The sequence below is a fragment of the Hetaerina americana genome, unplaced genomic scaffold (genome assembly GCF_022747635.1).
Source record: "Hetaerina americana unplaced genomic scaffold, ioHetAmer1.1.p SCAF_15, whole genome shotgun sequence".
In the NCBI taxonomy this organism is placed as follows: domain Eukaryota; kingdom Metazoa; phylum Arthropoda; class Insecta; order Odonata; family Calopterygidae; genus Hetaerina; species Hetaerina americana.
In genome coordinates, this window is record NW_027286625.1 from 10,086,897 (window position 1) to 10,113,008 (window position 26,112).

General features: G+C 37.3%; 1 protein-coding gene across 1 annotated transcript in view; it reads right to left on the bottom strand.

Moving 5' to 3' along the window:
* LOC139686885 (uncharacterized) overlaps positions 1–26,112 on the bottom strand; it is a 763,875-nt gene that overhangs the window by 530,518 nt on the left and 207,245 nt on the right. The gene's annotated exons all lie outside the window — the stretch shown is intronic.

Genomic DNA, 26,112 nt, shown 5'->3' on the forward strand with positions numbered 1-26,112 from the left:
TTGTGGGCAGTTTGATACGTTAGTATTTGACTCCACTTCACAAAGACTAGGTTATTAATATCAGATTTAACAGTAAATTGGTCAAGGTTGACAATTTTTTCCTGCCTATACTTCGCTTACCCAGCATTTTTCTTCCTTTAGCAGTCTTCAACAAATTCGTCTCATTATCTCCAGCCTTCTCCAATTTTCCCACTTTCTTTCAATTTCTCCAACAACCTTCTATTTTACCTAACAATTCCTATTACTTCTTCGTTTGTCTGCGGCAATGTAGCATTGTTACATGCTCCCAATTTTTTTTTATCTATGTTCATTGGTCTAGCATTAGTTCACTAAGCGTCTTGTAAAACAAATATATGCAAACTTGTGTATATCAAACAATATCAAATCAGTATTACCCCAAGACTGAGTAGAAACTATATAAAATTTGAATAAAATCTATGGAAACTATGTATAACCCTGTCGTCCATGGTTGGCAATCGACTTGTTCTTTCACCATTGCCGTTTTTACTACCCATAAAAAAATGGCTATCAACCATCAATAAAAAAGAATACGATTTTAGATTATATGGAAGAGAGCGTTAGAAGCTGAGAGCTCACAAACTTGGCCGCACATGGTTAACAATTGTAAAGTGAATGCAAAATAAGAAGGCCGTATTAACTAAGAATTGAAACGTAAGTTCGAATAATCCACCGTATTCACCAGAGTTGGCCCCCACTGACAATGTAGGTGGTGTGTGACATTTCAAAATGTCATATACCTCCTACGATGAACCACGCCCCTCATTATTTGAATGAATAACTAATCCTGTAACCCATCCTCCCACCTTCCAGTTCCCAGATACGTAGCTACCCAAGGCGAAATTTTTGATAATTGCTATAAAGAATTTATCATTTCTTCCATCCGGTCAACAGCCACAACACTCCAATTATGAACTATCTTGCATCTGGCTATTTTTATCCTGTCAACTTTCACGACAAAACCTTTCCAATTAGCTTACACTTTCCTCTCCTGTTCTCTCAACAACCAATCATACATTACGCGTGCCCCTCTGCTTAACCCTCCCCCCCCCCAATATCCCCTCTTATCCTTTTCTTCCCCTTAGTTACTCTTTAAGATAGTACTCTGATAAAGGCGGCTGGGATCACCGAAATGCGAGTGAGTTCTTTTAATTTTCATAGTCTAAAAAAATATTTTTTACATGTCTACCTATATGTATGCATGACCATAGAACATTGGTGAACGTAAAAAAGGTTCAATTAGGTAAAATAATACACATACACTCATTATAATACAATTTACCGTTGAAAATTACATAAATAAACAATTATCATAGACCCAAATATATTCCTGCTATATATCATTTTTAGTGAATAGATAATTGACCCTTATAAAGTATTGAAATTATTTTGTTCCTGGACTATGATTCCCTAAAACTTGATAGGCGGTGGCCGATACCGAAGCATGCCACGTCTAACAGTTTATCTACAGATAAAAAAGGTGGAAAAGGCAGACCTTAATATTCATTTCCAATACACTTTAAGGTAAACACTAAAATAATCAAGCTAATGTACACCAACAACGCATATCTTCATAAATAATTGATGTTGATTGCAATACATAATACCTTACACTGATTTTATATGCTAACGGTTTTAGAGAAAGAGCCCGTCTAAACAAAAAATGACAGTGTGAACGAAATACAAGCGAGATAAAATGAGTATCGTTATAAATTGAAGCCGAGAAACAGTTAGCAGGTATGTATGGAATACTTTCTCATTTATATTTACCATACCGGAGCTGGCCGTTTTTGGGAAAAGTAATATTTTTGAAAATAATCATAAAAATTGATAATACATTTATTTCTAGGGATTAATTCCCCATCAGCCGATTAAGGCATGAAAGTAAGGTCAAAAAAAACTATCAGCTTTTTATTTCCATTATTTTTTTTCCTAATCCTATAATCCATTGAGCAAAAAAATATAAGCTAAGCATTTTAATACAGCGAAATAGCTCTATATGAGTATTAACGGAAGGTTAAATACATATTTAAAAAATAATAAGATCAATAACTAGTAAGAGATCAATTTAAAGCATATGAGGATGACATTAAACAAAAAAAACCTTACGCAAACGCCATCAATAAGAGAGCTTGCTATAAAAAGCAGTTGAAAGCTGCAAGATTCCTACAGCTACTCCTTATTTTCACCTTTGCAATGAACAAATTTACATAGCAATTTTTTAAGCTCCCGAAGAGGTTAACGCCATATAATAAGAGTACCGTTTATCATACTTAAAAGAACAAAAAGCGCGTCCTTTTATATTCAGATAAACCAAAGAAAACACGGAACACCCCTTAAATGTAAACGCATATAAAGACATCTTCCTGGCTCTATTGTCTAGTGCACGGTCGGTAACTGTCAAGGTGTGAAAAGGGTTCAAAAGATCCAGCTATGCGTATATTTACAAAGAACTTCCCACGTTTTTTTTTAATTTATGCGAATATCCTTTCATCCGTCCTTATTATCATACTGATATAAATTGATGATAATTATATACGGAATTTCAACATTTAAAAGGTACCCGTGCACGCTCAATAACCGAATATCAAATGCTACCATTCTTCTGGCTGATCTGACTAACTTAAATAATTCAGCAAAGGTAATATTTCCGATTCACTCATTACAATAACTTCGAAGGATCACTTTTAAAAACTTCCATGTTATTAAATTGTGTTCCTTTCCTCCAAAAATACATTTATCAATAATTCAATCTTATACTCCATTCTTGCTTTATAAAACCAATCCATCCTGAATTTTTTCTTAAATATTTCAGCAAGAGTATTAAGTCGCTATTAAAATGATTAATCGACTGTAATATATACAGATACCACCAAAATAAGCACTGCATCGATACTAGCCGCCATTTGAGCCAAGTTAATGCAAGGGAGAGATAACGAGACCCATTTCCTTTGTCTTCAAAGCTTTTTAATAGCATTCCTACGTCAAGGCCGCAATTCATCCGGCATTTGAATTTACCTTTGGAGAGCATAAACAACTCTTATTTCCTCTGGACTCGAGGGATACAGTCGCTTTCCACAATGGGCTGGAAAAAATATCCCTTGACACTACGAGGTCCCACCACCGTCTGTCAAAAAGTTAAGTTGTACTCAGAAGATTACAATTTGAATGGATGCAATAAGAAAACCACGCGTACTAAAGAATCTCTAGGAAAACCCATTCAACTGTGAATCAAATGTTCACACGAGGATTAAAAAACCTAACGCTCTCGGGCTGTCTCGGAAAAATTCACCCTCGAAACTATTCGCAATTTTCTCCCTACCTTTCCAAATATAGTATTTTAACGAATACACCACAAATAATCTTAGATTTAATGACATGCAAAATGTTATTTCTTGAAATTGGTAGAATTAGAAACCTGTAGGTGACTAAAATAAATTAAATTTCCAAGGAAATAAATTTCAAATCGATCTCTCATGCTCGCTTCTTGCTTAACGGTAACATTAAATCCAATCACGATAGCTACATTTATCCTAAGTTCAATGTACTATTAAAACAATGATGGCAAAACGCTTACTCAGAGAATCTCCGAAAACTGAATTTTGAATTTTTTTTTATCTCTTAGAATTTTCTTATCAATTCACTAATTTATCCATGACGCCACAGGTATACTTACTCGCTTCCCAACAGATGAACGGAAGGAATAGTTTTTCTAGCAACTTCCTCTGATAGAGGAAAAAATACACATAAAAAATAAGAGATAATTCACAACTACAAACCATCAGATAACCTATTTAACAATAATACGTTTCTGCTCGCAATGACATTTATGGACTGGAAATATCATTTCGCAATCCCTAAGATGAACGAGGAAAAGACCCATTTCCTAGCAGGAAATCACCGGCAAGAAAATACGAGCGCTGCAAATAAAACCATGAAAGGGGCTTTGCCCTGGCGTGTTGAAATGGTTGATGGAAAACGAAAGGTTGATCTTCACTAGGCTATTTCATGTTCGCCAAATGGAACAGATGGAATGGTGTACAATTGAAGGAGATACGAAAACGAAGAATTCAAGCACCTAGCCTTCATTTTCTTTCCACTCCCCCTTCGCTTTAGGAATAACATCCAGGGTTCCCATCTTCGAAGAGATTGGAACAGGGCTAATGCAATTTGTTATTCAGATGCAAGAGCCGTATTACGAGGCCAAAATAAACAAGTAGGTAGCAGTTTTCCACTTGAATGAAGCAGAATCCAATTTCAGTTCAGCTTTCGAAGAGAGGATGCATTGTTGCACAACGAAAATTATTTTCATCGCCTATTCAGCCGAAGTAAGCCAGCATAGTAACGTTCACTAAATTCAATGCTACGGAGTGTGTTGAAATAAATGCAAAAACAAGTATAGACGTTTCACAAAAGGTTTCAAGAGATTACTATCTCAACTTCAAAAGCTTTACGAATCTTTCTTACTGCCAAACAGTTCCAACGAAACCGGAAGCAAGAAAATTTGGATCTGCAGCGTTTTAATTCTCCCCGAAAGCATTGAAACTATAGAATCTCGCATTCCGTTGAAATTTATAAATGACATCGAAATTTAGTTCACCATATCAGGAAAAGCATAAACTTTTTAGCCCAAAATTCTATTACTCCAATCATACGAAGGAATCGATTATTATTATTAGGTAACCTACCGGTTAAGGTAGGTTTTTGGATGGACACAGCTACCAAATAAATATTTTGTGACTCCTAACAAAACACAAAATCCAGCATCCTACTCTACATCAGGTCCCTCTTCATATCTGAGTACTTTCTTCCGCCCTTCATCCCGTCCAACATTCCTATCCTGTTCCTTCCCTTTCCTCGTTTACCCAGCATAAATAAATTATCACGTACCAATCTATAAATATATGTACATATGAAGCATTGAGATTTTGTAAATTGCTTCACTCATCACATCTGAATAATGGACCCAGTTAACACTTCCTGGAACCACGCAAATATCTTTCGTTTCGTATCGAACTCTTAATGAGCGGATGAATACAAATTATTCCCCGTAGCCCCCTTAAACTTTCATTGCAGCACCAATGTAGTATTTCGATGCACATTGAACTGCATGGATGTGTGTTCTATATCTTGATGCATGCTAGATGGTATTACGTGACTATCCGTTTATGAAAAACACACGTTTTCGTGTCGAAGTGATTTTTAAAATGTTCTCAACGTCGAGGAGATGACGTCAGTACATTCCCTCTATTACAGTCTTCAACATCCCACTGCCGGTCAATACCCCCTTCATCCACTTTTCCTGTCTCCATATGATTGCTATATCGCATATATTGCTATATGAATATTTAGTAATAGTTATTATCATAAGGTAATCTACCGGTTAAGGTAGCTTTTTGGATGGGCACAACTACCAAATATTTTGTGACTCCTAACAAAACACAAAATCAATCATCCTACTCTATATCAGGTCCCTCTTCATCTCTGAGTACTTTCTTCCTCCCTTCATCCCGTCCAACAACCCTATCCTGTTCCTTCCCTTTCCTCTTTTGCCCAACATTCTACCCTCTATCACAGTCTTCAACATCCCACTGCCGGCCAACACCCCCTTCATCCACTTTTCCTGCTTCGATAGGATTTCTCCCAACAAACCCATCTCTTCGCCCACCATACCAAGTACTCCCTCATTTGTTTTCTTCTCGGTCCATTTCACCTTCTCCATTCTTCTCCACACCCACATTTCAAAAGCCTCCAGTCTACGTCTATCCTCCTGCTTCAATGACCACGTTTCCGCTCCGTACATAGCTACGCTCCAGATCAAAGTTTTATGTTTTGGTAATTCTAAACGGGTGGTTTTTGAGGTAGAGCATTGACAATCTAAGAATTCGGGAGAAAAACTAGAGATGCCTATATTCTGTAAAATATCTTGTTTAAAATTTAAACAATTTAAAATTGTTAATTTAAAATAAGCCAATAATATGAAATGTTATTTGGAAGGAAATATGACACCATATTACATAAACTGAAATTACGAAACGGAAAAACTTATCGGGCATTGAAGAAAGAAATAAATTGCCGACCCCACACGAAAAAAATTCTCTCTATGCAAAACTAAGTCACGCAATAGTGCTTAGAAATTGCTTTGGGATTTTTACCCGTAATAGAACCTTTCGGTTAGTAAGTTCAAAGTATACTAGGAAATTAGTTTTAAATTTTTGCGGCATGCATAAGATTAAATATCGTACCACTTTCTCCCTACATATATACTATCTCTAAATTACATTCTTCATTTGTCGGAAGAACTTATACTATATTTCGCCTGAATCTGTAGAATGAATGGAAGACTTACTTCCGATAAATAAAAAAAATAAATAACAATATAACAAATGAGAAGAGAAATATCCACGTTAATAGCAGATAAAGGCAAAGAAAAGATATGGAAGACATTTATCTAAGAACCAAGAATATATCAGTCCTATTACCTAAAGATGGCCTTATATAAAAGGTAGAAACGAGGTGAATGAAGAGTACTGTGGCTCGGTTATACTTAGAAGTAAGTTTGGAATCTGATGAATCATTAGGCGCCTCGAGCAGACAAAACCATGGCGAAATTATCAAAGCACTCAAAGATAAAAATAACAAATGGCCATTTAGAGTTATCGAAGAAACTACGAAGGTGGAAGACTGCCAGAAGATTTAGGGAAGAGAAATTTCAGTGAACGGCTTACCTCAGTGAAACGCTTTATATTTTTCAATGTCTCCCTGAACACAAATGCACTTGGTCCAGTGATGTTCCATTGGATTCATTCAAGCCTGCAAAATACCCGTCAACTTAGGCTGTTAATTCTTCGTTTGTAGAGAATCTCCATCCACCGGAGAACATTTTGAGCTTGGAGAAGAGATGGAAATCTGGTGAAGCCAAATCATGGGAATAAGGCGGGTGTGGTAACAATTTTTATCTTAGTTAACGTATTTTACCATTGCAACGACACTTGCGCGTGGGCGTGCATTTCTCGATGAATTTCCCCGAAACTTCATTTCTTCCTTGCCAAACCGAGACTTTTTTCATGTATCTTTTGCTGTAGTTGGCGCAGGAGGTTAGCGCAGTATTGTCCCGTCATTGTCTGACAAATGGAAAGATAATCTATCAGCAGAATCCCTTTCGAATCACAGAAAACTGAAGCATCACTTTTCCCGCCGACCGTATTGCCTTTTCTTTCTTTGGTGGCTATTAATCGACATGTTTCCACTGCTTTGACTGCAGTTTTGTATCTGGGGTATAGAAGTGGACCCAAATTTCATTTGTGGTCACAACTGGTAGAGAAAATCTTGTTGGTTGCTCTTGAAACGGGTCAAACATTATTCAGAAATTTCCATTCTGAAGCGTTTGTGTTCCTGCATCAACAGTCCCCCACCCATCTAGGTGATCATTTTCTCATATCCAATCCCAATGTTAAAATATGATATGCCCGTTCAACTGACACCTCTAATGCTTCAGCGATTTCTCGAATTTTCAGTCGGTGATCCTCCGTGACCATTTTATTCACATTAGCAATAATTTCTGAGATAGTGGCACATTTTGGCCGGCCACTACGTTGACCATCATCTAAGTTGTCTCGACCAAACTTTAATTCGTCAGCCCACATGGCAACAATTGAATATGAAGAAGTCAGAGTCCCCCAGAGTGTTCTGAATTTCAGCATGAATTTCCTTTTCTTTAATACCTTTCTTTACGAAGTACGAGGGTCATCCGGAAAGTAGTACCCGTTCGTGAAATAAAGACACAAAAGTAAATATTAACAAACATAAAAAATTTTATTTGAAAGAGGATACTTTAAACTACTTCTCAACATAATCTCCAAGCAAATTAAGGCATTTGTCATAACGTGTGACAAGTTTCTGTATTCCTGCTGCATAGTCCTTCGCCGCCAGCTCATTGAGATACGCGAGGGACCCATCTTGCACAAATTTTTGCATAATGCAGATGGTGTTTAACAATTTCATGAACAATTGTTCGAGAAACATTGGGAAAATGCTCACAGATGTCATCAATTGTGACGCGCCGATCGTTCCTCACGAATTCGTCAACTGAGCTCACCAGTTGGTCTGTAATGACAGACGGTCTCCCCGAACGCTCATCGTCGTGTGTGTTCCCCCTCCCCATGTTGAAGTTGCGACACCACCGCCGAACAGACGACTCGTCCATTACATTGTCTCCATACACCTCCTTTAATTGGCGATGAATATCACATGGGCGAACGTTTCTTGCATTGAGGAATTTAATCACTGCCCTCACTTCACAACTGGCGGCGTTCTCAATTTTTTTAAACATTGTAAACAATCACAGAAACAACACAGGCAATGCTAGCGTCACGCAACTTGGCTCAGAGAAGGCAGACAAGCCACTGAAGCTATCTGACCTCGTCCAGCGGCTACTCGCGTCGTCAGCACTTCATGCGGCACGAACGGGTACTACTTTCCGGATGACCCTCGTATTTATCCTCTGGTCCAATCTCAATTTTTTCCATCTTCACAATTCACTACACGGGAACAACAACAGGTAGGCATCCGCACCACAAATCTCTTCCCAGACCACTGACGCGTAACGAGTTTACTTTATGTAAAAACACTGTAATCAACCCTAAGGTCGGTTTAGTAGGTGATGGTACAGGTCATCCAGTACTAAGGCCGACCGCGTGTGAAATTCGCAAATCAGGGTAGGGGGGCCAGTTCATTTCCCTGTGCCAGTTATGGCTTCCCAGGAAGATCTGGTACCTGAAAAATCATACAGCTTGAAAAGAGCTGTAGGTGCCCAGTGTGGCTTGCCTGGAAATTGAACCCGGGCCCTCTGGTCAGTAGTCCAACGCTCTACCCCCTGGACTACTGTGACCTACGAGTTTACTCATAGGATTACCTATTAATACGTGGAAAACTCGTTCCGCTAGCATTGACATCTGGTGATCATTTCTCTCCCTCGAAGTACCCTCTAAGACCCTCTTAAGAACATTTATAACTACCCTCGTATTATTTTGCAACCGATTTCGATAGGAGAATCGCCAGATGATGAAACACTGAATAGGAACAGGTCGCACATAAATTTATAGTGTCAAAGAGCAAACCATTTTTTTCTCTAATCATCAATGCCTGCAATTATTCGCGAGAAGTATTAGAGACACTGACCATTGGAAAAATACACCATAGAAGAATAACAGCATTCAAAACATAGTGCAGCAGTCGGCTGCTGAAAATAAAATGAACAGAAACGAGAGGATAAAGAAAATGAGAAACGAAGAAGATACAAAATAGTACAGGAGGAGAAATTGAATTAAAACGTAAAAGTACGTAACAGAACAAGATGGATAGGAGAGATCTTGCCACCCAATGAATTTTTAGGTGTATAATAGAAGGGAGAATAATACCAAGGGCTTAGGCTAGGTACAGAAGAATGTTAGACCGAAAAACAACCAGCTCCACTCAATCAATCTTCCGATTGAAAAACTGATGATGACGACGTGTCAGTTTTTTCTAATAAACTGCGAGAGTAAATTTTCGGTAAATATATTTGTAAGTGCACATTTGACGAAAATATCTGCCAGGTATTTAGGCGAAGTCCCATCGGAATAAAAGTTACAGTGAATGTTTCCACATGGGATTTGTATGCTTTGAAAGAAATTAGGCTAATCGTATAGGACATCGTTCATCCCACGATATTTCCTTGCCTATTAGCAAAAGAAATTGGAAAAAAACAAAACGCTTAAGAGGGATATTTGAACGCCGAGAGGATTCTCTCTGAAAAAAAGCATATTAAAAGACCGTTGATACGTATATATAACCAAATGTACAAGGCCCATCTCACACCCCTCTCCTCCCATCATCCCCTTAAAAGACACCCACTCCAGCTGTAAGAGGAAGCATTTGGATTCGCAGGGAAGCACACAAAAAAAGGAAACGGAAAGGAAGGAAAGGAGGAGATAGAGATAACAAGTTAGAGGAAGAAGGAAAGATACACCGTTCGTAGGGATCGGGGGAGTGGGGGTTGGGATAGGGAAGTAGTCACGAGTGGTAGAGAGCGAAGGAGAGGAGAGAGAAGGAGGAGGTGGAAAGAGAGAGAGAGAGCGAAAGAGGGTCCACATCCTTTTGATTTACAAGCACCCTTTTTCGTTTTTAAAAGAGCGACGACGAATTCGGACGGAAACGGCCTCAAGACAAGAACCCTTATCTTACGGAAAAGATCTCCCCGACGTTCGTATGCGACGGGCGGAGACAGTGCTTAAGGAATAAAATAGGGTCGAGGAAGGGGTTAGAACATAATTTTCATACACGGTTATTGATCAAGTTTCCTCAAAGCGAAAAGGTGAGGAGGGGTGGGTGGCGAGGTGGGTAGAGGGCGCATTAGCAAGCGCCGTGGGTCCCAGGCACACGAGGGTGACTCGCAATGATTATCTCCTTTCTCCTCCCCCCATCCCCACCAACACGCTTTTATCTCCCCCAAAGAGGGGAGAAAGGCCGCTTTAAAAGGAACATGAAGGCTGAAAGTTGCAAAATAAAATGAAGGAACCTTGGAACCGAGTTACACGGGGATAATTTCAAAGACGGAGAGGCTATAAATTAAAGGGTATATCACGTTATGTAGATTAGAGAAATGGCCTGAATGAAAATAAATGGCATCACTGCAATCGCATTATCCTCCAATATGCATTTTAGATTACATAACCTCGTTCAAGCGTGTAAAAAAAAGTACTGGATTTTATTCCTAAAACGTTTCGGGCAATGAACCACGTGCATAAGTAAAATGTTAATTAACGGTACGTCAGCAAATAAAAGAATGCATAAAAATCCCCTAAAAATGTGTGATAATTAAAAGTATTTTATTATTATTTTATACAAATTTTTACCTGGTTATAATTCTACAAATAGGTTTAGTTTAATCTACTTAATTATCTTGAAATAAAAGCCCAAAAAATGAAATTTAAATACTAATTGTAAACATTTGTAAAGAAATATTTACACTACATTTAATAAGAGGGGGAGTATAATTGATAATGCAATAAATCTGTGCGTTATCTTATCCTACATTAAATGTTATTGAATACATTCTGTACTGAGCCCTCCCAAGCACTAAAACCTTGACGGGGTTGAAAGGCGTTATGCGTTCCTAAGACCCTTAGAATTGCGCTAGGGGGAGCAATGATAATCATTTTTCAGGTGTACATGCCACCAAGCAGTCATAAGAAGGAAGAAGTCGATAGGATACATGACCATTTAGAGGACATATTCGCGTGTGTTCCTGCAGGGAAATGTTTGATAGCGATGGGGGATTGGAATGCGACGGTAGGCAATGGAAGAGATGGTGATGAGCTCGGGGATTACAGCTTAGGTACGAGGAATGACCGTGGGGAGAAAGTAATTGAGTTCTGAGTCAGGTGACTCACAAATGTATCATCAGTTAGATAATATTATCGTTAGGCAAAGGTTTAGGAACAGTGTGATCAATTCGCATAGCTTCGCGAGAGCGGATGCAAACTCTGACCACAAAATAGTTGTTATGAAGTGTAGCATTCGTTTCAAATGGATAAGACAGGGGTGGCGGGTTAGGAAATAGAATATAGAAGCATGAGCTGGATTGACAAGGAAGTTGCGTCAGCAGACTTTAGAAAATATCATGTGTGAGAGAAAGAAGCTGAGAACTATCGAGGAAAAATGGAAATATATCAAAAAAGGGGTATCAAAAGCCGCTACAGAAACAATAGGAACCATAAATGGAAAAAGGACAAGGAATGGATGGATCATGAAATAGATGATTAGAAAGATAAATGACAGAAGGAACTGGTAGAATATAACCACAAGAGTTAGCTAGAAGGAAGTACAAAGAGTTAGATAATAAATTGAGACGGGTACCAAATAAAGCAAAAGAAGCATGGTGGAAGACACAGAGCGAGGATATGAAAAGTTTTCAAAAGATGGGTGAAATTGGTGCGCTATACAATAAGATTAAAATACTAATGGGAAGTAAGAAGATAAAATCTGTGTTTACAGTTAGAGATAATTCAGGTCAAATAATAGTTGACATAGAAAAGATCCAAGAGAGACGGAAGGAATGCGTAGAAGAACTCTATGGTAAAGAACTTAGACCAACAAAGTTAGACAGAAATAGAATATGGTGTACACGAAGATAGCTAAGGTCCAGGCATACACGACGATGAGACAGAAAGGACATTAAGGGAGATGTTGAAGTCTGTGATAGAGGGGAGAATGTTAGGCGAACGAGGAAAGTGTATGAAAAGGGGCTTATTGTAGATTCGAAATTTGGGTATTGTTTTGTTTAGAGTGGCCAGAAAAAAGTCGGTACCTACGTCAATCAAAAACCTACCTTAACCGGTAGATTGCCTTATAAATAAAATATGTCGTGCTATAAGTCTTTTGATAAAATGGCACAAGTATTTTAACTTAAATTCAAATAAAACATTACAATAAACGTTAAATTCTCATTGAATGCGTCCTATTTTTGATTTAATATTCAAAATATTCTCATTAGTTTTTCCAGATCCCTTACACTATAGCTAATTTTCATGATTTGAAAATTGTGATTTTTTCTTCGGCAAATTTTTCATAGGTGAAAAAGGAAATGCTTTCGACTAAATAAGCAAGTAAACGAGTGGGTGTTAACAGTAAGCGGAAGAGGATTATTCAAAATTATTTCGAAATTAAAACTGTCTCCTCTCTGAAGGGATAATAATCAAATCCCAGTCAAAACGGAATCGATTCTGATGTCTACATAGTCAACTAAAATAGAGTGAATGGAAACAGCATTGAATGTCGAGTATTACTGTCAAGTCAGAGCACGCTTCGTTGCTTACTCTGTTGTTTCCGGGCAAATAAGCTCCGACAGCGATGGATATTTAGTTTAAACGAAAACAATAGGAGAGGGCAAGAGGCAGAGAGAATGAAGAAAGAAATTAAGAACAGCTGATGTAAGTTTGAGACCATTTCAAGGTCTAGTATGCAAAGAATGGGTTTCTATAGGGTCCATTGTCCGATTGGGTTGCCGGAGATACAAACAGCGTTTGAAGGACGTTTCCATTCATAAGGTATAACCTACACACTCCTTATTAAATAGATCGTAATGGATTCCTCGTGATGCTGCCATTCTTGAAACAAACGTCTGCAAGAATACGAGTGACTTTACTGAAGTAGGGGAGCGTTTTTAATCATAGGGTGAAGAGTATTAGTCGCTTAAATCACAGGATTGACCCATACTATGCGTATACTATATAGTAGAAACCAGGGAGTAGAAGATACTTAAAGACAGTCGTGCATTCATGGAAGAGATGTCAGGTAAAATAAAAATATTAAAAACTTCAGTAGTGGGGAGGTGATCCCACAAGATGATCCGCCGTGATATGTATACGTACGGAAAGAAAGTAAAACCCAAAGCCGTACACTTATTTTTTCTTTCCATGCACTCGGGTTTTACTTTCTTTCCATGCACTCGGCCGTAGTACGTTCTTTATCTATTTATGTATACGTACGCCGTCGTCGGGTCAGTATGCCATCGCGAGCAAGGTAGGGACACAACATTACATTGTTTAACATACTATAGCTTTGTGGCACAATGCCATTTTCACGCTCATCAAATTTTTGGCTTCGTCCGTCATGTTCATGGCATTGAAACGAATGTTGAAATCTCTAAATATAATGAGAATAGAATGGAAAATCTAGAGCGGAAGGCCAAGGACGAAGATCGAGAGCAAATCCTCGAACCCTGCAACTCGTGGGTCCATGAGGGAATAATGAGAATGACGAAGAGGAGGATAACTTGATTGGCAGCTGCAAATCGCATTCATGGTCAACGGCCTAGAAACTGGTGATGATCACCGTATATTTCCTCTAATTATAGGGACGAAATTAGAAGACTTTGACAATGTATAAACGTGCAATTAAGGTCGTCTGGAACTTTTTCAGGGAATTTTTTACATGAAGATTCTTACGAACTTGCCCCAGTTTGAAACTGTATTAAATATCTGTGAAAGAATCGAATACAGACTATTTTTTCGCAAACTATTATATATTTAGAGAAAACACAAACGTAGGTTTTGTATACTAATACTCATCTACAAATCTTAAGTGTAATTTTAACATAATATTTCATGATTCATAAAAGAAAAACCAGCAAAATGGCGAATTTAACAGTAATTAATTCCTTCAAGTGGAGCAATTGTAGGTACCAAGGAGAGGTTTTCAGCGTAAATTAGACGATTTTAATGCGTGGATATCGAGAAGAATGGAAAACATTAAAATTTTCTAGGCGTGGATAATGTTCTTTTCTTTTGAGTGGATTGGAAAAGAAGGAAAAAGTACGGTCTCCTCCCCATGGATACAGATAGGGAAGTGACCCAACGCTGCAGGTAGCGGGAGGATCCCCCGACAGTGAGAGACGAGTGGAAGGGGAAATTAAAAACAGACAAGGCAGAGCAAGCAATACAGTAAATGGCACTACATTATTTAATGGCATTCTAACGCAGTCATGTAGAAAGAAAGTGTTATGACAACAAAGCACACGAGGTTAGTGAAAGTGGATGCAATTGAGTAGACCTAATTATCCCCTAGACGCAGAGGGTGAAATTTTTCCAATGCATCACTCACCGTTCCATCGTCGAGCAAATAAAAAAGCTATAACCTGCTTAAAACGTATTCAAAATCCCAACATACTGTAGCAAAATGGGTCATGATTAGAACAATAAACTACAGAAGTGGCTGATTTTTAAATGACATTTCATCCCGACAAGGGACCAGTAAAATTGTCATGAAAGTGATTATGCATGTCGGCATAGGTAATTATTGGACGAACAAGAGTGGAAAAACTACATAGCTAGAGAAGAAAAAGAAGAGCTAGAAAAGCTCTTCTTTATATGAAGAACACAATGTATTTTTCCACTATTCATTATTTTGGTACTACCAGTTTCAATGCTTCGGCATCATCATCAGGTGCAGGCGTCAATGTACCTGATGATGATGAAGCGTTGAAACCTGTAGTACCAAAATAAAGGACAGTGGACAAATACGTACATTGTGTTCTTCATTTTATGAACATGAGCTTCCACAAAGTTGAGCCAGAAACTATCAAATACCAAGGCTCTTCTCTTTGGATTTTTAAATTTACTTAAAAAATTAATTGAATAAATATGCAACACATGCTTTCAATAAATATTTTATAGAGCTCATTATTTAGGAATTGAGGATGTTTTCCATTGATACAAAATTGTTTTTAAACTATGTATATGAGCAGTTAAAACAGTTTACTCCACATCACTGAGAGAAGAAGATCTATATCAGCTGTTATGTCCAAGGCTAGAGAGAGAGAGAGAGAGAGATGGATGTCATGATTGCAAGTTAGAAGCGATTGATTTTCGGGCGGGCAGTCAATGGAAATGGCCTAGGGACGAAAACAAGGCAATAAGTTTCAACAGGTCAATTTACTCCCTCAGGGAAGGCCGGATCGGCGTAAACAAAAATCAAATGGAAAAATATCTTTGTGATTGCGTGAGATCAATGATTTCCGCATCCCTTCCGTTGGGTCCTTGAGTTCACAGAGGGCATATTAAACCCTAAACCCTTTCATATTCTCATTGTATATTACAAGGATCGCACTAAACATTTTTGGGCATAATATGCAAGGCTGTTTGCCTACATGTATACCCTTCCATGTAAATTAATCATATTGTTCACTTCGACTCGCCATATAGAAATAAAATAGAATATAGAGTTATTTCCGGTGTCTTAAAATAATTAAGAAAAATGAAAATTAACCACTCAGTGATAAAGTAAATGATTTTTTGGTGACTCAGTGACCTGTATTGCAGAGAATAAAAAGATTTTCATTGCCTACTTGCGACGTGGCGGTGATAATCCTTCGCAGGAGGCGCTCAAAGAAAATCCTATTGAGAGCCTTTGAACGGTATCGTGTTTGAGGCCTGGTGGTTGTACCAGCCGAGTAGTTAATTTTCCCGGAAACAACGACAGGTAACTGCGATTGTTCCGGCATGGTAAATGTCTGTGCGTGACTTCAATCAGCTGATACCTTTCGTAGAATTTTGACCATAAGGATCATGTATGAGTTCTGTGAATGCATTTTTAGTGCAATGTTTTCCACATTCATCATGTCCGTCTATCATTCTTTGATTAGCATAAATTTTTTCCACCTCCAAAAAATGTCCTCTCCTTTACATTAAAGCGTTTAATGACGCGGCAACTCGACATCTAACTGTTTACAACCAACCGATGTTTTTCCCTGAAAGTTAACGCTTAGACTAAGCTGTTTTCTTTGTTCGACATTCTTATCGAAAATTTTCCATTGTGATAACGACAAGAGAGTATGACTTCATTTGAACTCGAGAATATTGCCAAGTAAAACGCAAAGTCATGTCAGCAGTAAGACATCCTACCATTCCGTGCGCACAAAGTTTCATAATTGAGAAAGCGTAGGATACTATGTATACCTATCACCTAACTTCTTGATGTGCGAGTACATATTCAGCCAACGAACATCGAATTATAACCATTGGGTTAGCGCTCACAAGAGCTTTCCTGGTACATTAGACACCCTTCAAAACACCTAGTTACAGAAATGTCTTTTTCTCTTCCAGAATGGCTCATTCAAAGATAATCCTTTTTTCTGTCGTCGTTTTAGCAGGGATGCACAGACAGGCACGAGGGAAAATGACATCACTCTTCAAAAAGAAAGAAACTAAGCTAACATAACGAGCGTCACAGAATATTTCCTGCTTTCTTTTCCAAGAAGAGAAGATGGATTTCAGGAAGTATATTATTTTAAAATATCATTTGGAATGATTTTCTCTCAAGATAATCACAAATTCTACGGCGTTAAGAAGCGAATTAAGAAAGCTCACCCGCACAAGGCTTCGGAGGCCAACTAATTTTTCTTGGTCCTTGCAAAACTCCAAATATGGTAACAATAAAACACGACCAATCGGGTTATATCACGAATCACTTAAAATTCCAAAATAATTGTCTTGACTTCGACACAAAATATTCATTCCAAAAATATTACCCAAAAAATTACAAAAAAAAGGCCTCAAATTGGATTTTATAGTATTTTCATGTTATTCTTTTTGCCACACACATTTTCTGAAAAATGAAGGAAATTATCGCGATATAATATTCCTATGTCATCCCACACTTATCCAATTGGATTATTTAGTTCACGTTCATCTTTCACCAGATTGATTCGAATTGAAGGAAAGATAACACTATTGCAAAATATGAACGGTTCCCGATTTAGGAAGGCCAAACGTTTCACCCTAATGATAAAGAGGGAGAACAAGGGGATGCATGCCATTTTCCTAATTATTGAATTATTTCATTCTCAATACTAAAATTGCCATCGAACTTGCTGTGTACGTTGCTGAACTTATAAATTAGAGTATATTAGATTCATACTACATCAATGTAACTTTTTATGCATATTATTTCGCAAAAAATGGACGTTGAAGATTGTAATAGAGTTGAGAATGCTACTAAAGCAATGAAGGGGAAGGAATTGGATAGGCATGTTGGACGGAATGAAGGGAGAAAGGAAGTACACAGAATTGCAGAGGGACTTGCTGTAATGCCCAATTTCAGGTTGTGTAATTGTTTATAAGAGGGAAGAAAGGTTTTGTTGAAAAACCGTCTATGCAGTTTCCACCCAAAAACTATCTTAACCGGTGGAATCCCAATAATAATATTCCGAAAATTACAATTAAGAACAGAAAAATGTTTCCATTAAGATGAGATTACAAAAATACATCTTGCTAAGCTATCTAAATTGCCTTTCTGAAAAGCCATTTCATTTTCATTCAATCTGCTATAATTCGTGGCACACACTTATTACATCCATTTACACATCTTCATTACTAATTAAAATTTGATTGAGCTAGAGAAAGTTTCATTCGTTATTGAGTTCTATTAATTTAACCTTCTGTTTTCAAATGATTTAAAGATATGATCACGTTTTCCATCATCATAAATATAGAGCGATGATTTCATATACGTACATATATTTCCTCTAAAAATAGCAGAGGCTTATTGTAGTGATTATATTAACTACTATTTTGATAAACTTTAATTCGAAGCCAACTTCCCAGTTGGGGTGAAAATTCTGACTCATAAACACCAGATAAAATAAAACACAAGAATCAACAGCTGGGCCACGTGTCGTCATTTAACCTTCTCTCTCTCCCCAATATCCCCAGAATCACCTGTGCCCAATCCAGAATATGATTTTGGATTTTTTTTAAATCTTCTACTGAATCACTACTTAAGCGTTCATAAGAGTTAGTTACATTCATACCAAATTTAATAGTTACAAAAAAGATACCCGATTGCTTGGAGTAGAGCTTTCAAAAGGTACGTGTCTCTACTCTCACTAAATTAAGCAATACTCGCATGTGTGAGATGACCCTAGCGAAAAATTTACTTACATGAACAATTGATTACGGGCCCCATGGGACTATGAAGAGGATCTTACCTGAAAAAATCAAAAATATTTCTCAATTTGATGCAAGATTTTAATCATATATTAATTTATTTATGTATCATATGTATATAAACAAGGGCTAGGGACTTAGGAATTATTGTTAGCTACATTAATACAGAGTCAATCTGTTCTCATATTAAAACTATGTTATCAAATAAATAAACATTCACACGGCGCACCACTTTTCTCATTTGAGTGGGATATGAAGCGATACATACAGAAAACTGCATGGTTTACCATAGCTTGGAGTATAGACCTGCTTCTTCAACGATTCCACGTTTCCTCAATGATATTCCACGTTACAATTTAAAATGTTACAACAGCCCGTAATTTATTGAGAAAATAGTTCTTTGAAATTTATGAACACGTTTTGCATTTATCTGAATTTTGACATAAAATCCATATAAAATGGAAAATAAATCATGCAAATTTTTATTTATTACGAGGCCGTAAGTGGCTAATTAAAACTGAATGCTTATGAGCGCTTTGGTATTCTGACGACTGCTTATTTAAGTTAATTCCTTTGTAATTTTCTAACTTTATATAACCGCATTGCATCGCCTTATACGATACCTAGCTCCACAAATGATGCCTTTCCTATGTTATCTTTCAGTGATCATTATTAAAATAACTTATTTACAATAAAAATGTTTCAATGAAACATTTCAGATTTCGTGTTTTTATAAAATAGCTGTTCCTCTAACGAAAAAGACACTATTACTACAATGCAACAATTTCTGAGAGTAAAAACCATTCGCCTTGACCGGGATCCTGGTCAAGACGAATGGTTTTTACACTTTAAAATTGTTTTATTGTAATGCATATAAGCGGATGACTCCGTCAAAAGTCAATGCTGCGGCATCTCCTGCAGTTTCTTGGACACGGTGACTACTTCGTAAAGAAATTATTTCCTTCTAATTATTTGAAACTTTCGAAGAAATTCCTCATCCAGGAACCTATGTACTGTTACAGAAGTTATCGAAGTCATTACCGAAGACTGTTTTACTGTTTCTAAACACCGACTTTCCGATTATCACTATCATAAAATCGAGTTTTTATTGTTTTAATTCCTTTTCACTAAATATTTAAAAAATCACCAAAATTACAGTTCCTCAAAGGATATTTTTACTTCAATTAAAAGGGCTATCATGATTGGGCATTTGATGGGCCTATCAGAAAAGGGCTATCATGATAGGCCTATCATAAAATGCTTTTCCGAATGAATTTATTTGCTCGAAAATGCACATAGCCAAGAGAGTCTTTGCCGAAAAAAGTAACACGTAATTTATTCACATGAACCATTTTCTGCCTCGTATGTACGACTTTTGACGCAGCAAAAAATATTTCAAGCTCCCTAAGTGTTTTACGAGAATAACAATTAACCATTACGCATGGACCGGTAATCAACGCAATATGCTAATTAATGTTTTCACCCTACTCTGAAGCATGTTTTTTTGCTTCTGAGTAACGGAATATTTCGACATTTCCATTGCATTAAGCTTTTTATTCTTAACAGGGCTTATATTAACAATTTCAACGATAACATTAGTAGCAGTTTATAATCAAAGGAAGAGGAAGTAGAGCCTGAGTTCACAGAAACGAAAGAATATTTTCGCAAGCTAATATTCCTTTAATTCTACTAATACTAATTAATAAACTACTAATATTAATTAAATACTAATACTAATTTGTTTTCTCTAGCTTGCTCTTGCACTTCGTGCTCCAAATATGCTTCAACAGAACCTGGTTTTACAAATAATCGGCAATAAGCAGACACTACTGAAATTTCTACCAATCAGGGTATTCTACCAATTTTTAAGGTAGGTTTTGGACGGCGAGTATTTGTTTGCAAATGCCGAGATAACTTCCAATTTCTTTCTTCATATCTTCCTAACCTCTGCCTGGATTCAAGCTGTCTAAAAAAACCCACTCTCTTCTTCCCTCCACCTCGCTTGCAAAAACTTCTATCACGGCCTTCAAAAGACCATTATCTTCCAATATTTTCCACTTCCTCTGCCTTTTTTCGGATTCCTTCTGGTTACTTCCTTGCTCTTCGTCCTACCTAATTTAAACCTTAAGTCTTCTTCTCTGCCTAACTCATTTCTCTATTCTCCATCAAACCCATTTCAAAAGCCTCCACTCTACGTTCGTTCTCTTGCTTAAACGTCCAGGTCTCACATCCATAAAGCACTACGCTCTACTCACACAGCTTTACTAATCTTTTATCCACATCTTTGCTTGCAGAAAAAAATTTAACTTTCTACATGGATCATATTTTTTAGCTAAGAGTTCAATAAAACAATCAGTGTTTTACAAATGATATCAAATAAGTTCAAACTTCGTTTATCTTCTCCCCTGTACGACCAAGTGCCAGAATCGATCAACTCTTCACTAATTATCAACGATTTCTGTAAATCTTTCATCACGTCCTAACTTTAGGAACCCATCATTAACTGATTCCCTGATGTTATCAGATATTTAAATTTTTCCTATCCGTTATAATATTCTTTCTGTAACTATGCGAAGTTGAGTGGACGGAGTGTGTACCCCCTGAACTTGGTCCTTGTCTCTTTTAAGTCGCGTTAATAGCATCAACAGCATCGTAGGGACGTGAAGCATGAGAAAAACTCGAAAACAATCGATATCCGAATTGTCTTTATTTTTTCGACCGTTTCCCTTAAAAATAAAAGCAAAATAAGTAATTACCTACGTCATATAATAGTGCAACCCATCATTCTATAAGTCCCGGGACTTATTGAACGGGATATATTTTGGGATGAGCAAGGTATGATTTACATCGACTACCTCTAAAAGGAAAAATCTATCAATGGTGAATATTACATTGAGTAATTGGTGCTTTTGAAGGAAGAAATCGCAAAAACACGACTGCACATGAAGAAGAAAAAATCACCTTTCATCAAGATAATGCACCGTGCTATGAATGAATGGCCAATGAAAACAATGGTCAAATTGAACGAGTTAGACTTCCATCTGCTTCCCCACCCACCATACTCTCCAGATCGAGCCCCCAGCGACCACTGGCTGTTTACGGATCTAAAAATGATGGGAAAAAAATTTGGCTCGAATGAGGAAGTTTTCGCTGCAACTATAGCTTATTTTAAGGACAAGGGCAAATCGTTTTACAAGCATGGTATCGAAAAGTTAGAAAAGCGTTGGAATGATTGTATAGCTATTGAAGGTGATTATGTTGATGAATAGAAATGGATTTTGCGAAACAAATGTTTTCTTAGTTAGTCCCGGGACCTATTTAACGAAGGGTTACGGCTTCTCGAGCCGATCAATCAAATACGAAAGAGGAAGGCTGCTAATACTTGATACATTGACACCCTTCCAGTAACAAATATTACTAGTTTAATAAATATTTCCTCTGGAAAAATATCGAATTTTATGACAACTTTCGGTGATTCCCCACATCCTAAGCCCCTATTCTGTTTAAAACATCTTAATGCCATCCGTATGACTTGAATTCACTAAGTGTAATAGGTACATTAACGTATTAATGGTGACCACTTTCGAACTCCCCGCTTCTACTTGCTTCTCTCAAATCTTTTCAAGGAGGAACAAGAATTCCTTGAGTCCACGACCTAGATTTATGGCCTTTCTTTCTCAAGTACAGGATGCAACCTTCCGGGCTCACCTTAACCGCCGAATGGCGCAATTTAAATGCACCCACCACACGCCGGTGCTCGTGACGTATATAAGCACTCTTAAAGAGTCAACAGATTAATGCAGAGGAATGACCGCCAGTTATCGACCATCTGCCACTCGGCCTTGTACTTCATGAACGCTGTATCTAGGTGCATACCAGAGTACTTGACCGATAAGATGGGTGAAAGGGAAATGAAACAGAAACTCTCCATCTACACCTTTTATACATAATCGAGAGTAAATTCATTGAACAATCAAGGAATGAGAATGAGCTACGGGGAAATATTGAAATTGAGGCCAGTGGAACAATAACTTGACATTTTAAGTAAGGTCACCCAATGAAAAGACTTCGTATACGATGATTTTTTGTTTTAGCATTTGTAAATTTAAGAACGATTTTGGTTTATCCTGCAACGGATAGGAAAATGTTTTATGTATGCAGGATTGGTCCTTCGATATAATTTTGGGTTCGGGTGATTTCAGGAAGTGGGCATAACTTTGTATTTCGAATTTTTATGAATTTTCAAGTAATGCTAATTGTACCATACATATCTTGTTCTGAATTGATTACTCGCGAAAATATTTTTGAGTTTTTTTGGTCAATAAATCACAACTTATATTATGTTGTTTACGAGAGTGGAATTAACATGCCGTCAAATACTTAGCTTTGCATGCTCATGCTCAATCTAGGTCAAGGAAAAATCTATTTTTCTTCGTCAGATCAAACAGTTTAAATGCAAACTTAATCAATACTTAACTATGTACTCATATTAAACAAAGATGACGATACCTTTAAAAAAAGTAGACCTATTTTAAGAACAAGGTATGCTCATTCATTCAAAGACATAATAGTATTTCATCCAAATTCAAGGAGTATAGAAATGAAAGAAGTTTCGTTATATAATTATAATTAAAATATCGTTAAATAATATTAATTATATTCATTCGGTGCCATGTAATATTTATCTTGATTAGTATTCGTGCATTAACATAGCAATCATTAACTAGGTGGTTATGTAACGTACGTAATCGGTACCATAAAAAATTATACTATGGGCGTTGAATTACTCGGTATTACCAAGTAACTACTAGCATACCTTGACCTGCCTTAACACTAATGTTCTCCGTGTTACGTCCAGGTATCATATGACTAATAGAAACAGTTAGGATGGTGTAGCCAAAAGATTAAACCATTAAATCCACCACTTAAAAATGTAATAGAATAACCACGATTGGTAATTAAGGCAAACATTTAATACTTGTGCACGTTTTGGAAAGTATATTTTTGAAATAAAAATACCGAAACATCAAATTGGAAGAAAATTGCACCAAATAAAGGGCTCTAGCAGAATATTTGCAGAGTTGCACACGATAAAGCTTCTCCTGAAACATTTGAAATACAAGATATCGCCAAAATTCCAAAAAGCAAGGAACGTCATCTTAAACGTTCCTGGAGATAGAACCGGCCTTAAAGACCAATTCAAAGCAGTGAAATCAATTTCGCCAAACATACAAATCATAATATTGTACATGGGTTTCCGGAAGGTACTGTGGTAGGGGGTTTATCTATATGTCTGGTGCCAGGGGATGTTTTATTAGGAGAGTCCAAGAAATATTTCGGTGCTAAGAGTATCTCCATCCAAAACCTACCTTAAAGGGTGCAATTACTTACGAGCCTTACTCGTAATACGTAATAATATAGTTTTCGAAGGAACTTCGTGTAACTGCTTTATAATTGAATATACAAAGCACCGAAACGCCAATATTTAACGTTCTTTACCCTTATGACGTTGTTGTACGGCAGTGAAACCAAAGTTGTTCAACAAAAGAGTATTATGAAATGCAACTAAAATTTGCATTTGATTTACATTTTCAGGAGTAAATGAATAAGGAACTTATTAAGCGTCAACTGAAATAGACAAAAATCAACAGTGCACAAACCTTATGTTATACCTCTTTAGAGGTAACAGGTTTCATTTGCAAAAATTTCAAATTTCAACTCGTGATGGTAATTGGATTACAATATTAATCAACGTTAAAATGCATGCAAATACTTCAAGAAAAAGTGATGAGGTTCCTAGGAGATAAAAATGAATTCTGTAGAGAATAGTTTCCATTCCCACGACATTTCCATAAAAGGGGGAGCACTCAATTCCCATTCCAACAAGGTTATAACCACCTCGAAAGTCTAGGTGACCACGCCTCTCGTTCCCACCTTAATTTTTCAACCCACCTTGGTTGTATGAATTGGAAAGAAGGAACTGCGCTCGGTTGAAATGAATAGCAAATCCAACAAGAGCCCCTAATAAATTTAAGTGGCATCGCCGGACGTAGGAAGATGTCCATCGTCTTCAACGGCTGCTTTGCATGCGCGCCCGTGAATGCATTCCCGGAAAAGGGGTTTGGCCGAGTAGTGGAATCGTTCACTCACGGGTCTCCAACTCCACTCCCACAATTCGCTCCTACCTCATTTCCTGGTACCGATACAAAGAGGACCTAGAGGCAGGGCGTATCCGCACGTGCCTTACCGGCCGGCCGCCGAGCGCAAACCGATGGCTATCCAAAACTCTCGGTCTCTTCACGTTGGCCAATCTACCCGGGGGCCACCGTGAAAGGAAGACATAGGAGGGCACCGATGAATTCGTTCCTTCTACGATTCGAAGTTGATGGCGCTCACTGCATCACATTCACGCAACCTCTTCTTTAACCCGCCACTCTTACATACATGTGTATGGGGTCTGTCTGGTTTGGACGCGGAAAGAATTTGTTTCAAATTGTTAAAAAAATATTTCGATTTTTTTCTTGATCAATATGAAAGTTTTTCAAATGAAATGATGGATAATAATAAAGTTAATTGATGATAGATGCACCATAGTCTCCATTTTCTCTAAACTCCCTGTCTTTGTAGACAACAATGGCTGAATTTTTATAGAGTGTAATCGACAAAAGCAACAGTAAAAATCCCATTTAGCTTTATGGCTTAAAAAAATACTCATCATCAATTTGTTCGAGCAGCTACCGAGTTTCGTGGGTCCGGCAGTATAAGTATCATTTTGCAAAACCCTCCAAAACTTTAAATAAAACGCATTCACAATGTCTCCTTCCAGTAAACCAATGAAGTTTCCTAGAACTGTAGTAAAGAAATACTCGGAGAAGAAACAATTTACCCGCTTCAATCATAAATGTATTAAAGATTAGCCGCAGAAACAATAGCCACCATATGCATGCGACCCTAAATCTCACGTTAAACAAAAAAATACCCGCTTCTAATTATTATTATTATTATAGTTAATGTACCGGTTAAGGTAGGTTTTGGATAGTCACAAGCTACTAATCTCTACTAACCTCTTGTCTCTCCTAAAAAAACACAGTCCAATTTATAAGTCGACCATACTCGTTTTTCCACAGCTGATTTTCCTACTAACAACAGAAAGACCTTGAAAGGCCTTCGACGGTCGAGTAATTATAAATCTACAAATTCTTGATTCTACTACATGGTATCCTCTGGAAGCCCACGTTAATTAGAGAGGTTGGCACCAAATGAATATTTAAAACTGTTTATCGAAATGCCTTCCAACACAAGTTCACTTACCAATAAATCCAAAAATAAAATTCTTTTACGTTCAGGAATGGAGTAGACTCCCCCAGTACTCCCCTACAGCCAAAGTACCAGTATTATAAGTAAAGAGAAAGCAAGAAAATTATCCTTCACAGATGCTAATGGGTAGTATGTGATTTCAGTAAAAAATACACAAACACTATATGCGAAGACGCTGAAGAGCCTTTCCAATGAAAAGCTACACTAGAACATTTTTACTCTTAAAATTCAGCTTAATTCGCTCTAATTATAAATCATCGCACAGCCAAGAATTAAATCTACAAGATCATAT